Source organism: Dermacentor andersoni, chromosome 7 (assembly GCF_023375885.2).
Source record: "Dermacentor andersoni chromosome 7, qqDerAnde1_hic_scaffold, whole genome shotgun sequence".
Classification (NCBI taxonomy): domain Eukaryota; kingdom Metazoa; phylum Arthropoda; class Arachnida; order Ixodida; family Ixodidae; genus Dermacentor; species Dermacentor andersoni.
In genome coordinates, this window is record NC_092820.1 from 53858505 (window position 1) to 53871182 (window position 12678).

Here is a 12678-nt window from a genome sequence, read left to right on the forward strand (position 1 = left end):
GGAAAGTGTTCTGTCAGAATTTCATCCAAAACGTAGCCGTCCCTTGGATATGTGAGCTTTAGGTACAGAATATAACCATTTGCCTGTAGATGTATGCCTGAAATGAGACGTCGGTGTAGAAGCAACCAACGTAAAATATTCTATGAGCAGACTTGCCTTTAAACCGGGTGTGAAATATCATCTGCTATTGCTAATTCTTTCAAAAAATAGGTCACCGCTAGTCCATGGGCTCCTTTCATAGATAATGACAAAACAGAGCTGGCCAAGAGACGGGTGAAACAGGCCACACATTTGTAAATTTTCACCCTATCCATCGTCTTTGCCGTTTCGCCATTGTGTACGTAAGCCAACTAGCCCAGATCAGAGCGATTGTTTCATCATAGGTGAAGGAATTTGGCATAAGTAGACAGAAATATCTAAATGTATATGACCCAAGGACGCGAATGTTGTGACAGGACCGTGTCGCTCAAAGTTGTACGAGGAGACAACACACACGGAAGTAAATGAACCAAAATAGAAAAATGGAACAGAAGAGGGTTTTATTTGACTGCTAATCTGTAGTGTCAATTCTTTCATGACTGCAACATTTCAGTCATACCACTTACGGTCACCACTGGTAGGCCTTATGCTGTTTATATTTCCTCCAAGACACACCTGAAATGTGCAGGTTAATTGGGTGTGAAAGAGAGCATGGGGTATCAATGCACAATGCATGTTTGCACATACTGACGTGTGACAATGTGGTGTTTTTCTGTCGAAATGATGATTATGTGGTATTTTGTGGCGCAAGGTACAGATGTCTCAAAAGCCCGCCATGCAACAGGCGGTGAGGTGTTAGTCAATATACAGTTGAATAACAGAGAATATGCAACATGACGTTACAGAGGCCTCGAAACAAGCCCTGTAAAGCGTTTAAAATATATCTGTATTAAAAGCATGACAATGATAAGAGGCTTATTCTACGAACACGAAAATATATTAGCAAGCAATGATACACGAAAATGTCTTATTGGAAATAGTTTTAAAGAAGCGCTACAGCCTGAACAAAAGCTCTCAATCAATGTCAAGGGCCTAGAGGAATATGCAAACAAAACTCTAGCAGCAGAAGCCTCTGGTCAGGGTATGAGCTTGTTGGGAGCTCGGTTTAGCAGAGGCAGGTAACACACATTTTGAGAGGTTGAGAACAACGAGTAGACTGGCTTTATTCCTACAGTAAAACTGGTTTGCCAAGTGGCAGTGGTGGCGTCTCCGTCGGGCAGCCACCCCACGTCCCGAGAAAGAGTAGGGGGCAATGACCACCATGAGGAGGCCAGGCAGGGTAACTATTTCACCGAAGCGAAGACAAATCACAGTAACAGATGGTCGCTGCACACTATGAATGTTTTTGGTTGATAACTTGCACTGAACCAACAACATAAAAAAAACTTGAACCAATCGACGATTTAGAAACAGAAGGGACATATTTAAAAAAAAGAACCTTAAATGAATTTGCGATGTAAAAACTGGAGGGTGCTAGGATCATTGCCGCAGGAAAAAGAATATCTTCTCAGTACGCTAAAAAAGTACAATTTCCTTGGAGGTTCTTATTTCCTGACACACTTACGAGACGTGAAGGAAGGTTACAATCTAGCCACATTTACTACACCTTAGAGATTCAGCACACGTGCAGAAATAATTGTGTGTGGTCTATGTGGGACCTACTCTTATTTACAGAAGATGCCTTCAGCTAGTGTTATTTTTGTTATTGATGACGAATCTCCTCAGTTTGGCCAAATACGATGCAGCGTATTGGAGACTTATACACACCACATGTCACATTCTACGAGCTGCCTCTGCCATGGTATTAAACACGTTCCCGAAGCCATAAACGGATTATCGAAGAGTTGACATCAATTTTTTTACAAAGCTAGCATAAACTCCGTGAATAACATTCTCCCACTAGACGGTTGAACTATACTTTCGGGACCTATTTTAATGTGGCGTATGTTTTGTGCGGGTGCAGTGACCACTCATTTCATTCTGAGTATATGCTTTGCCCAGGACTCGTTCAGAGACCAATAACCTACGGCGTCATAGTGTAAGCGCAAACGTACAAGACTTTTGTGCATCTGAATAATAGACTTTCTCTCCCTGCCGAGCGTTTCGTTCGGTGCAACCTTTCGTATGTTCATTGTTTTGAGGCATTTTACCTTTAGAAAGTTGTCATTGATTGAATCAAAGTTAATTTTCAAATAACTATAAGGCCTAAAAAAACAGTGTTCTTTGTTCATTGTAAGCGCAGTACATGAAGTTCAATAAAGCGCACTTCTCATTCTTGTGGGCATAACACGCAAACTTTTACAAGCGTAATATCGCAAGTATTTTCGGTTTCACGCTTAGAGAGCATTTTCAGGCTAAGCTGGAGTTGTCGCTTGTAGACTGCAACGTTGCAGGACCTGAAGTCCCTCTACACTTCGTCTAAGCAGAGAGAATGTAAATTGGCTAGTAATGAGCATGCCCGAAGCGAGTTTATCATTGCCATCAAGAGAGTGCAGTTAGCCTGCCAGCCATGCGTGCGCCATATATATATATATATATATATATATATATATATATATATATATATATATATATATATATATATATATATATATATATATATATATTGTCATGGCGCTCTTTGGCCAAACCTGGCCCTTGCGCCACTAAACACACCACATCATCATATATGTATATATATATATATATATATATATTTGAAATTACTCTAGCTACCTTTAGGCGGCAAGTGTGTCTGAACAATCATATATCTCTAAAACTAATTTGGTTTCCCCTCATGCGCAATTCGAACAACTCTCGCACAACTTGTAATTATTCCGTGAATCAAGAAATATGGACATGAATAGTTGTTTGAGTCCACATGCATTGTGAATGACACCCTTGATGCGCACAATGTTGCCGGTTGTTGACCGACCTTTCTGGGAACGACATTGATTAGACAAGTAATTTGTTATAAATAAAAACAAAACTGATAAAATGTTTGATATATCAACGACGGTTGATATACGGATATATCAACAACGACGTCTTACGAAGAGCCATGCCGTGTTCTGCTCACTTCAAATAACGCTCACTTGGCACAGCTATCGCATAATTCAGATATTCATCTAATAACCGCAATTTTCTTTTTACAAATGCTGGCCGTGTTGATAACAACCGTGGTAATTAAGAAGCGTGGTAAAATAACGGAGGCATGGTAATTGTCGAAAGTGCGTGATAGCGAAATATTTTTCTACAGAAGGCGTCAAGATTTATCGTCTTGAACGTGGCTCTATATCTGGAGGTGGCGTTTTGATGCCCCCCTTTCCGATCACATTTTCTCGTGTTACGTTCCCATTCAGTTATTTTCAGAAGTTATTTCCGGATACATGCGCATTATTCATTGCGGCATTTTTTTGTGCTCGCCATCGGCCGCCTAACGCAGGGTATAATTTTTCTAGAATTTGCATCATTCTGTGCACGCTACAATCGTTAGGTTCGCACACGCACACATTTTTGTTTTAGGTGATGTTAATTTCCCAAACACCAATTCGTTCAGTTTTTTTCCTGTTCTAATGAATCATCCAGTGAAAACGCCACATTTGTAAAGTTACGTTACCATTTCAATTTTACTCACTAAGTTACTAATTTAAAGAGACCTACTTAACCCATCGCTAATGTACTTGGTGTTATTTTAACAGCCCTTGATCTGCATTGGCTAGCTTTCTTACCAGGACTGAATGATCACTGTGTTAGCACAACAGTGATTTACTTTTATATTACGCCGCTGGTGAACGATCCGTCAGTCAACCAAATTTCATCAGAGATTATGACATGGCGAAGTTTCAATTATTAATAGGGAGCAGCCTTTTTGGAAGACTCCATGCCAAGTTTTGAGGAGCACACTGTGGAACTGATCAATGTTAATTGGTCAAGGTGACTAGGCTCCGTATCAACAAACCGCCGGCAAATACAAAAATCCCCTTAAGGACGACGAGGACACTTTCTGTGGCAATACTCTACACACTTTCCTAAAGGTCGAGCCCAAAAAGTTCTGTAATGGTGCTAAGGGGGCAAGCAAAAACGTATTGTCAATAACTCATGGCAGTTGTGTTACCATTTCTCGTTCGCAATGTTGTTACCTGTTCAACGATGTATTTCCAAAACATTTTTAGAATGGCGTGTTGAGTACCTGCCGGAATTTTGTGACGCGAGCTTTCCAACAATGGTTCCAGTACTAATAGACTACGGTTATGTCATTAGCCTCACTAACAACTTAAAAGTTTCGTCATGTGGCGTTGATGGTATAAATGCTACATTTTTGAAAAGTACGGTTATTTACTCGTCCATATTTGTGTGTGCTTTTTGCCCCGACGTTGAATTCTGGTGCATTGCCTTGCGGTTGGAACGTAGGCAAAGTAGTGACCTTACATAAATATGGTGATACTCATTCTGCGATAGATTACAGGCCATTATCATTAACCATTGGCCCTTGTGAATTCCTTGAAGGTGACATTTATTCTTATATTGTTCACTCTCTTGAAGCTAATTCCTTTCCCCAATCTCGTCAACATGTTTTCCGCAAGACATTCCGCTGTGAAACGCAATAATTTAATTTGGTAAGGAATATTGAGAAGCTCTATACTCGATGTTTTATATCGCTTCTGCTTTGTTAGATTTTTGTACAGCTTTAGAATTTGTCTGCTATGTCCTACTTTATCTTAAATTCAGGCAAATAAATCTTCACCCTAACATACTTGTATTCATAAAAAAATTTGTTTACCCTACAACACTTTCTAACTGCTACTGGCCACTATTCTTCTCACCTGTCTGGTCAGGAATTCCCCAAGGCTCTGCCCTTGGGCTCCTTCTGTTTCTAATTTAGGTAAACGACCAAACTGATTGTATTGCCTCTTTTATTGGCCTATTCGCAGACGACTTTGTTGCATATCATATCATTTATTGTATTATTCATTTCTTCGTGCAGTCTGATAGCAATTTTCGTGGTTTTTGTAACACATGGAAAATGAAACTGAGCGCCACGAAATGCAACTTAATGATAATTCCACGTGAACATTACACCAGCGCTTGGTGTAATGGTCACGTTTTCAAAGAAGTGACTACTTGAAAGTACTGAAGAGTGAACATTAGCTCTAACCTGTCTTAGCAACCACATAATAATTATGTTGTTAATAATGATAACAGCATCGATGGGTACCTGCTTCGTAACTCTTGAAAGATCGCTCCTTCCATTAAACAGCGGCCTCGTCATCGCGTTCACCTCGCTTCATCTTCCATACAAGATGAGGCACATTAAATTCAACTGCTACGATATTTCCATAGCGTATAAAAAGTTCACGCGCAAAGTCAACAAATGAATTATAGTCCTACGGCCTTGCTTAAGGAGTGTTGTACACTGTTCCTACAATCATTTCTTGTGATGCAAGAGTCAACTTCCTATATCAGTAGGGGATATTAAAAGCAGAACAATGCAATTTGTTATCAATAAAGATTGCCACACCACCACGCCGCCTGCAACGATTTTTTTCTATTAACAATGCAAGTACGAGTGCAGTGGACATAACAAAAACGGTTAAAGTGTTGTCTTCATGTTTCATAAAATTACAAATAACAGTGTCCTAAATGTGTGCGATGATGCTACAAACCAACGGTATCATGTACATGACCAGGTGGTTTACACTACCGCTCCTGTGCCACCGAGTAAAATATTAAGCAGCGCCGACACGGCTATCTTGCAACAGATTTGGTGTACCCAACTATTGTCCCATCTACAAAAGGCACCCCGTATTTCATTGAGTTGTCTACCTCCGCTCAATTCCTTTCCTTGTTCGTGGATTTAGGCTGCACTCTCCTCCCTTTCATCCTCCACTATCTGTTGGCGCTAAATGTATCCGCCATATGGCGCTCATGTCTAGAGACAAACGCGGTCGGAACCCATTCAGCTAACAAACTATAAAATGAATGGATGACAGGCTTTCGCTGTTTTCGTTGCTGGAATTGATATATCATCAGGCCCAAAATTCGATTGCGACTGCAGCGAGTAAAGGTACGATCAGCCAATTCTCAGCACTGACAAAGTATTGTGTGGCCAAAATTAGCCATCGCTTTAATACTAGCGGCGATAAAGCCGCCAACAAAGCGTTGTGTGAACGTAGCAGTAGCGGCATATTGGCTTCTTATTGAGTTTTCGGGGACTATGGCAATCTAAGTAAAAAATGAATTGTAATGTACAGAACTCCTTTGTGCATCTTTCTGGTACCACATTCGCGACCGTCACTGCAATAGCGCCGCATTCTTAAAGCAGAACTGCCGAATAAAACAAAAGTGTGCGAATGTTTTTTAGGGCTCGCGGTATGCTCTTACTAAGTTCAGAGCACTGCTACCTACCACTACGTAATTAGGCGGTGTACTGTGGGATAAAGACGCACGAAAGTTTTATTGTAGCTAGAGATGGAAAGCCTGGTGGCAGGACTTACATGACGTGTAGCATGTCGGCTGAAGCATGCCACAGTAGAGGCCGAAGAGTGCCGTAAATTTTTCATGCACACAAACAAGATACGAAAACATGCTCAAGTTAAGGACAGCTATAGGCCTTAAAAGTTCCGGAGGACAGAGCTCCTGCGCCCCTTTTGAAGCGCCTCCAATGTTACAAAGTGTATTTCTGCGGTCACGCCGCTGCGCTCACTGAGTTATGTCTCTAAGGGAGCGCGCGCGCTCTTCTCAAATTCCATTTGGTGCTAATTCGTTCTGCGTGTGCTGTCTCCATCTCTCGTTGCTCGAGCGCTTGCTCTCCCTCTCTCTTTGCTGGCAGCTGTCACTCTGCCTTTGGTCTTCTCTTGTATGCGACGCTCATTCGCACAGCGCGTGCTTCTTTGCACGTGGTCCTCACACTGCGTTTGCTCTTTCTCTCACTGCTCAAGGCGCTCGCGGTGTGTTAGCTCCTGTCTCGCGCAAAGCAATCAGTCGGGCTACGCGTGCTTTCTTTGCTCGCCGCTCTCGCATTGACCGTGACCCCTCTCCGATTGCTCGCGGCGCTCGCCCTCTCTCGTTGTACTAGGCGCTCTGTCGAGCTGAGCGTGTTCTCTTAGCTCGTGGAGCTCGCAATGGGCATGCACTCTTTTCCATTGCTCAGGGTGCTCGCGCTGAATTTGCTCTTCTTTTTGCACACGCTGCGCTCAGTCGAGCTACGTGTTCTCTCTTTCCTCGTGGCTCTCGTCCTGGGCGTGTGGTCTTTCTCATTGCTCGCGGCGCTTGCGCTCAATTTGCTCCTCTCATTGTACACGCGGCGCTTAGTCGGGCTACACGTGTTCCCTTTGCTTTTGACAACTCACACTGGACGTGCCTTCTTCCATTGTTCGCGGCACTCCAGCTAAATTTGCTCCTCTTCTTGTACATGCTGCACTAAGTCGAGCTACGTGTTCTCTCTATGCTCGTGGCTCTCGTCTTGGGCGTGTGGTCTCTCTCATTGCTCTCGAAGCCGGCGGGGCATTTTCGCCTCTCATTGTAGACGCGTCACTTAGTCGGGCTACACGTGTTCTCTTTGCTTTTGACAACTCACACTGGACGTGACTTCTCACATTGTTCGCGGCACTCGAGCTAAATTTGCTCTTCTTCTTGTACATGCTGCACTAAGTCGAGCTACGTGTTCTCTCTATGCTCGTGGCTCTCGTCCTGGGCGTGTGGTCTCTCTCATTGCTCCGGAGCCGGCGGTGCATTTTCTCCTCTCATTGTACACGCGGCGCTTAGTCTGGCTACGCCTGTTCTCTTTGCTTTTGACAAATCACGCTAGATGTGCCCTCTGGCATTGTTCGCGGCACTCGCGCTGAATTTGCTCCTCGCTTGTACACGCGGCTGTCAGCAGCGCTGTGCGTGCTGTTTTTGCTCAAGGCGGTCGCGCTTCCAGAACTGTCGCGCTGCGCGTGCTCTTATAGCTCATGGCACTCGTACGGCACGTGCCTTCTGTCTCGTTGCTCGCGGCGTTGGCGCTGTATTTGCTCCTCTGGGGCACTGCGCGTGCCCTCTAGCTCGTCGCTCTGAGCGCTCGCCCTGCGTTAGCTGTTATCTCGCACGCGCTGCTCTGTCGCGTTGCTCGTGCTTTCTTTGTTCATTACGCTCGTACTGCGCGTGTCCTGCGTCGCCTTCCTCGTGTGACTTGCGCTGCATTCGCTCCTCTTTTGTTGTAGACGACATGTTCATTTGCCCTACGCGTGCTCTTTCTGTTCGTGTCAATCGCACTGCGGGTACCGCCACTCTCGTTTCTCAGGGCGCTCACGCTGCGCTAGCTGCTATCTCCTACGGGGCGCTTAGTCTCGCTGCTCGTGCTGTCTTTGCTCGTGGCGCTCGCAGTGGGCGTGCCTTCTGCCTCTTTGCTCGTTGCACAAGCGGTGTATTTGATCCCTTCTCTCTGTACACGCGAAGCTCAGTCACGGTGCACATGGTCTCTTTGCTCGTGCCACTAGCACTGCGCATGCTCACTCTCTCCTTGCTAAAGGCGCTCGCGTTGCATCCTCCGCAACTTTCTCGCACGTGGCACCCCGTTACGCGGCACGTGGTCTCTCTCGCGTTCTTTATGACCCACACACTGCGTTTACTCATTTCTCAGGCGTGTTATTCAGTCGCGTTGCGCGTCCTCTCTTTACTCGTGCTGCTCGTACTGCGCGTACTCGTTGGCTTGCTGCTTGCAACGCTCGTGCTGCATTTGCTCCGCTCTCGCTGTACACGGGACGCTGAAGTGCGCTGCGCTTTACAGTGCTTAACTTTATCGCTCTTGCTCATATAATGTGCTTCATGTCCAAATAACAGATGGAGATTTGTTCATACAGATGAATTGGGAATAAAAAAAACAGGGGAGCCCACTTACACATAGCTTGAGACGGGCACGGAGCACGGAAGCAATAAATCTTCCTGCAGATGCAGTATCTTCCTATTGCACAGAACACCGCCTGCAATAAATAATAAACGTGTCCCTTCATACAACGCAAGTGTTGGCATTGGCAGCATGCGCAATAACCTAATTCATACAGTGCATTCACTCATTGCATGCTCAGCATCCATTATAAAATTAAGCAGAGAACCTCCTTTACTGTGTTACAGTATTCATAAAGTATCAATATACGCTCACTGCGCAACAGCTCCGGTCAGTGCTTGGTCTTGGATTGATAGGAATGACCCCACTGCTTCCAGTTTCGGGATGGTTAAAGGAAAACGGCAAGTGATAGCTGCCATGGTCATGCGTATACCATCCTTGAGGATTGTAGGCGTTCCAGTATTCGTACTCGTTCCGCTGATACGGACTAGTGTTCTGCGATTGGTACTTGGGAAGTGAGTTTGTCAGAGATGCTGAAAAAAATGGTTTTTTCAGATACGCCATCATGACTGTATCACAAAGCTCGCAAATCAATATACAATGAATAAGTTCTGGCTTCTATAAAAGAACTACCAGCCTGTCGCAAAAAGGGCATAACTACTTCGCCCAAACAATTTTAATTACCTGCTTTCCTTGTTGTAGTACGTATTACAATATATTCAATGCATATAAATTGCCTTCAATACAGTGACAATCAGTAAGTAGTGCTGTCTCCAAAATGTGAGATGATTTAAGAGAATAAGCACATTTTGTCTGCCCCATGGAATTCTGCTACCTAAGGACAAGTGATAGAAAACTACATATATATATATATATATATATATATATATATATATATATATATACATATATTATGTGTTCATGAACGTAAAATTACTGTCATAGGGAGTTTCTGGACAGTTACCATCATCCAATAGGCGACATTTGAGAACACCAGCCTATTTTATGTCCACTGCAGGACGAAAGACGTTCCCGTGATTTCCATTTATCCCTGTCCAGCGTCAACCGTTTCCAACTAGCGCCTGCGAATTTCTGAATTTCATCACTCCACCTAGCCTTTTCCCGTCCTCCGCTGCACTTCCCTTCTCTTTGCACCCATTCTGTAACCCTAATGGTCCACCGGTTATCTGACCTACGCATTACATGACCTGCTCAGCTTCATTTTTCCTCTTTTCTGTGTTTGCTCTCTGATATACACCGCTTTCTTCCTTAGCCTTAACGTTACGTCTAACGTTCTTCCTTCCATCGCTCTTTGCGCGGTCCTTAAGTTCTTTTTAGCTTCTTTGAAAGTCTCCAAGTTTGTACCCCATGCGTTAGCAGCGGTAGAATGCACTGATTGTACAACTTTCTTTTCATTGATAATGGTAAGCTAGCAGTCAGAATCTGACAATGGCTCCCTATGCGCTCCAACCCATTCTTATTCGTCTGTAAATTTCCTCCTCATGATCAGGGTCCCGTGTGAGTAATTGACCTAGGTAAACGTACTCCTTCCGGCTCTAGAGGCTCACTGTGGATCCTGAACTCTTCTTCCCATGCCCTGCTATTGATCATTATCTTTGTCCTTCTGCATAATATACTCAACCCCTCCCTTACACACTCTCTGTTAAATTCCTCAATCATTTGTTGTAACTCATCCCCAGTGTTGCTGAACAGGCCACTATCACCTCCAAGCCGAAGGTTGCTGAGCTCCTAAGCCTTGCCAGTTTATTAGCTTGAGTACTTCTTCCAAGCACGCAGTGAATAGCATTAGAGAGATTGTGCTTGCTTGTCTGACCCCTTCCTTTATAGGTACCTGCCTACATTTGTTGGGGAGTATTAAGGTAGCTGTGAAATTGCTGTGAATATTTTCCAAGATATTTACGTAAGCGTCATCTATACTCCTAGATTACGTAACGTCTCTTTGGCTGCTGGTATCTGAACTGAATCAAATGCCATAAGTACATTGATCCTTAACATCGGTAATAATTACGCAGGCGTTGTATGCCTGCACTGAGAAAACTCTTGTTTTAGTACTCTGCATGGGAATATTACTTTACACTGATTATTCATTGATAACGCTTGTCGTGCCGTTTGCGTGCTCTACAGCATGAGATCTTGTGCTCGCTTTTATACTCTTCCACATGTAGCAGAGGGTTATTGTTTGCGAAACGTAGCGAATTATTTGACAACTATGAATACCACTTAACATTTCGCAAGATATATAAACCAACTACAAATCATTGTTCTTTAAGAATTTCACGTGCAATGTATAAAGGCACGCACGTGCGCACTTAAGTAAGCACAACTTAAACACGAATACGTTCAACTAGTTGGTTATGCAATAAATGGGGCTCGTATATTTCCTTCGTTAACGTGTAAGGGGTTAGTGCAATAATTTTAGGGCCAGCTAGAATGTTTCTGGCTACTGGAAGCTATCAACACCCACATATTTTTTCTCTGAAAAGCTGTAATCCATAATATCTTGCTGACAAGTGATTTCTTGAGCAAATGCACTGGCACACAATATATTTCTCGAAAATATTTGTGCACGCGCATACGTCAATTGAACGAGTCCATTGCATGATAATTTTTGCGTTTTATTCCAATTAAAATACTTGCCACGGAAGGCCTCGACTGTGCAAAAAGAGTTTTTAGGCTTTATGATCGAGCACTTCCTGAAAAAAAATGCATCCATTATGAGCATAGATCACAACGTCGGCTTGACGATCGAGGTTCCGACAACAAGACAGCAAGGAGTGCCGGTTCCTGCTTGACTGAATGAGAGGACAAAGCTTTTACTTACGCAGGCACACCACAGAATTTCTGGCTGTAGCATGCACAATCTGACTGAACTTACTGCAGGCGATGGGTTTCCCTCTTTGTTTATCTGTCACAAATATCTAAAGGAATTTCTCACGAGAAATCAGAAAGTGGTGATAAAATATTATGTTTTGGCTTATCCCATCAAATCTTTCGAACATTTTGAGTTAAAAGTAAGATTAACGAGAGCAATGCAAGGACTAGGAGAAAATCTCGATCTTTTAAATCCGAAACCATCCAGAAACATGCCAGTAAACATAAACTAAATTCCTAAACAAGCAACAATACGAAGGTCAGACAGTGCATCATTTCTGTAGGATCGCTCATAAGAGTTGCTTTTCACTCCAGAACAAGCACAGAAAAGAAGGAGAACGGTGCACAATATGAGGAGTCAGCAGTTGTAGCGGGATACAAGTTCACGCATGAAACGCCCAAAGAGCTTCATACATATGGCGCCAAAATATTCTGAATTGGCTCTATATCAGAAATGCATTCCAATTTATACTTACCTACAGACATCAGAAATATAGCAACGGCCAAGGGTTGCATACCCATCGTCTATCGTGGACCGCTCTAGGTAAGTTCTATTGTCAACTACTCTCTGCAAGACTGCTGTGCTCCCGCAGCGAGAAGATATACTGACCCGCAGATGGCAGATTTCATGCTGAATTGTTTTTCTAGAATATAATGCAAGAATTCAGAGTGAATAAAAGAAAAACCCTTTGTGTGTTATCAGTGCTATGTCGTAAGCGCAGCACATCTGCCTTGCCAAGGACATGCTGTCTTAAACACTAAAGGGGCTCATTGCGTTGAAAGAATAATCCCGACGGCGTAGAGAACAGGCGCTTGCATTTCTCCTGTTTTAATTTGCTTCACGGTGTCAAAAAAGTCTCTTAAAATCTATACAGCAATGTTTATTTTGTGCGGTACATAAATAACTGCGTATATAGGATCTACTACGTGCATATTTTTCA

At 43.4% G+C, this 12678-nt stretch overlaps 1 long non-coding RNA gene across 1 annotated transcript; it reads right to left on the reverse strand.

The window, feature by feature from the left end:
* Nucleotides 1–514: 514 nt before the first annotated feature.
* On the reverse strand, nucleotides 515–12309 carry LOC140219257 (uncharacterized). Its single transcript, XR_011895394.1, has 4 exons — nucleotides 12214–12309; nucleotides 9161–9378; nucleotides 8900–8981; nucleotides 515–654 (listed from the first exon to the last, which is right to left on the reverse strand). It is a non-coding gene; the product is annotated as an uncharacterized lncRNA (long non-coding RNA).
* Between the last annotated feature and the right edge of the window lie 369 nt (nucleotides 12310–12678).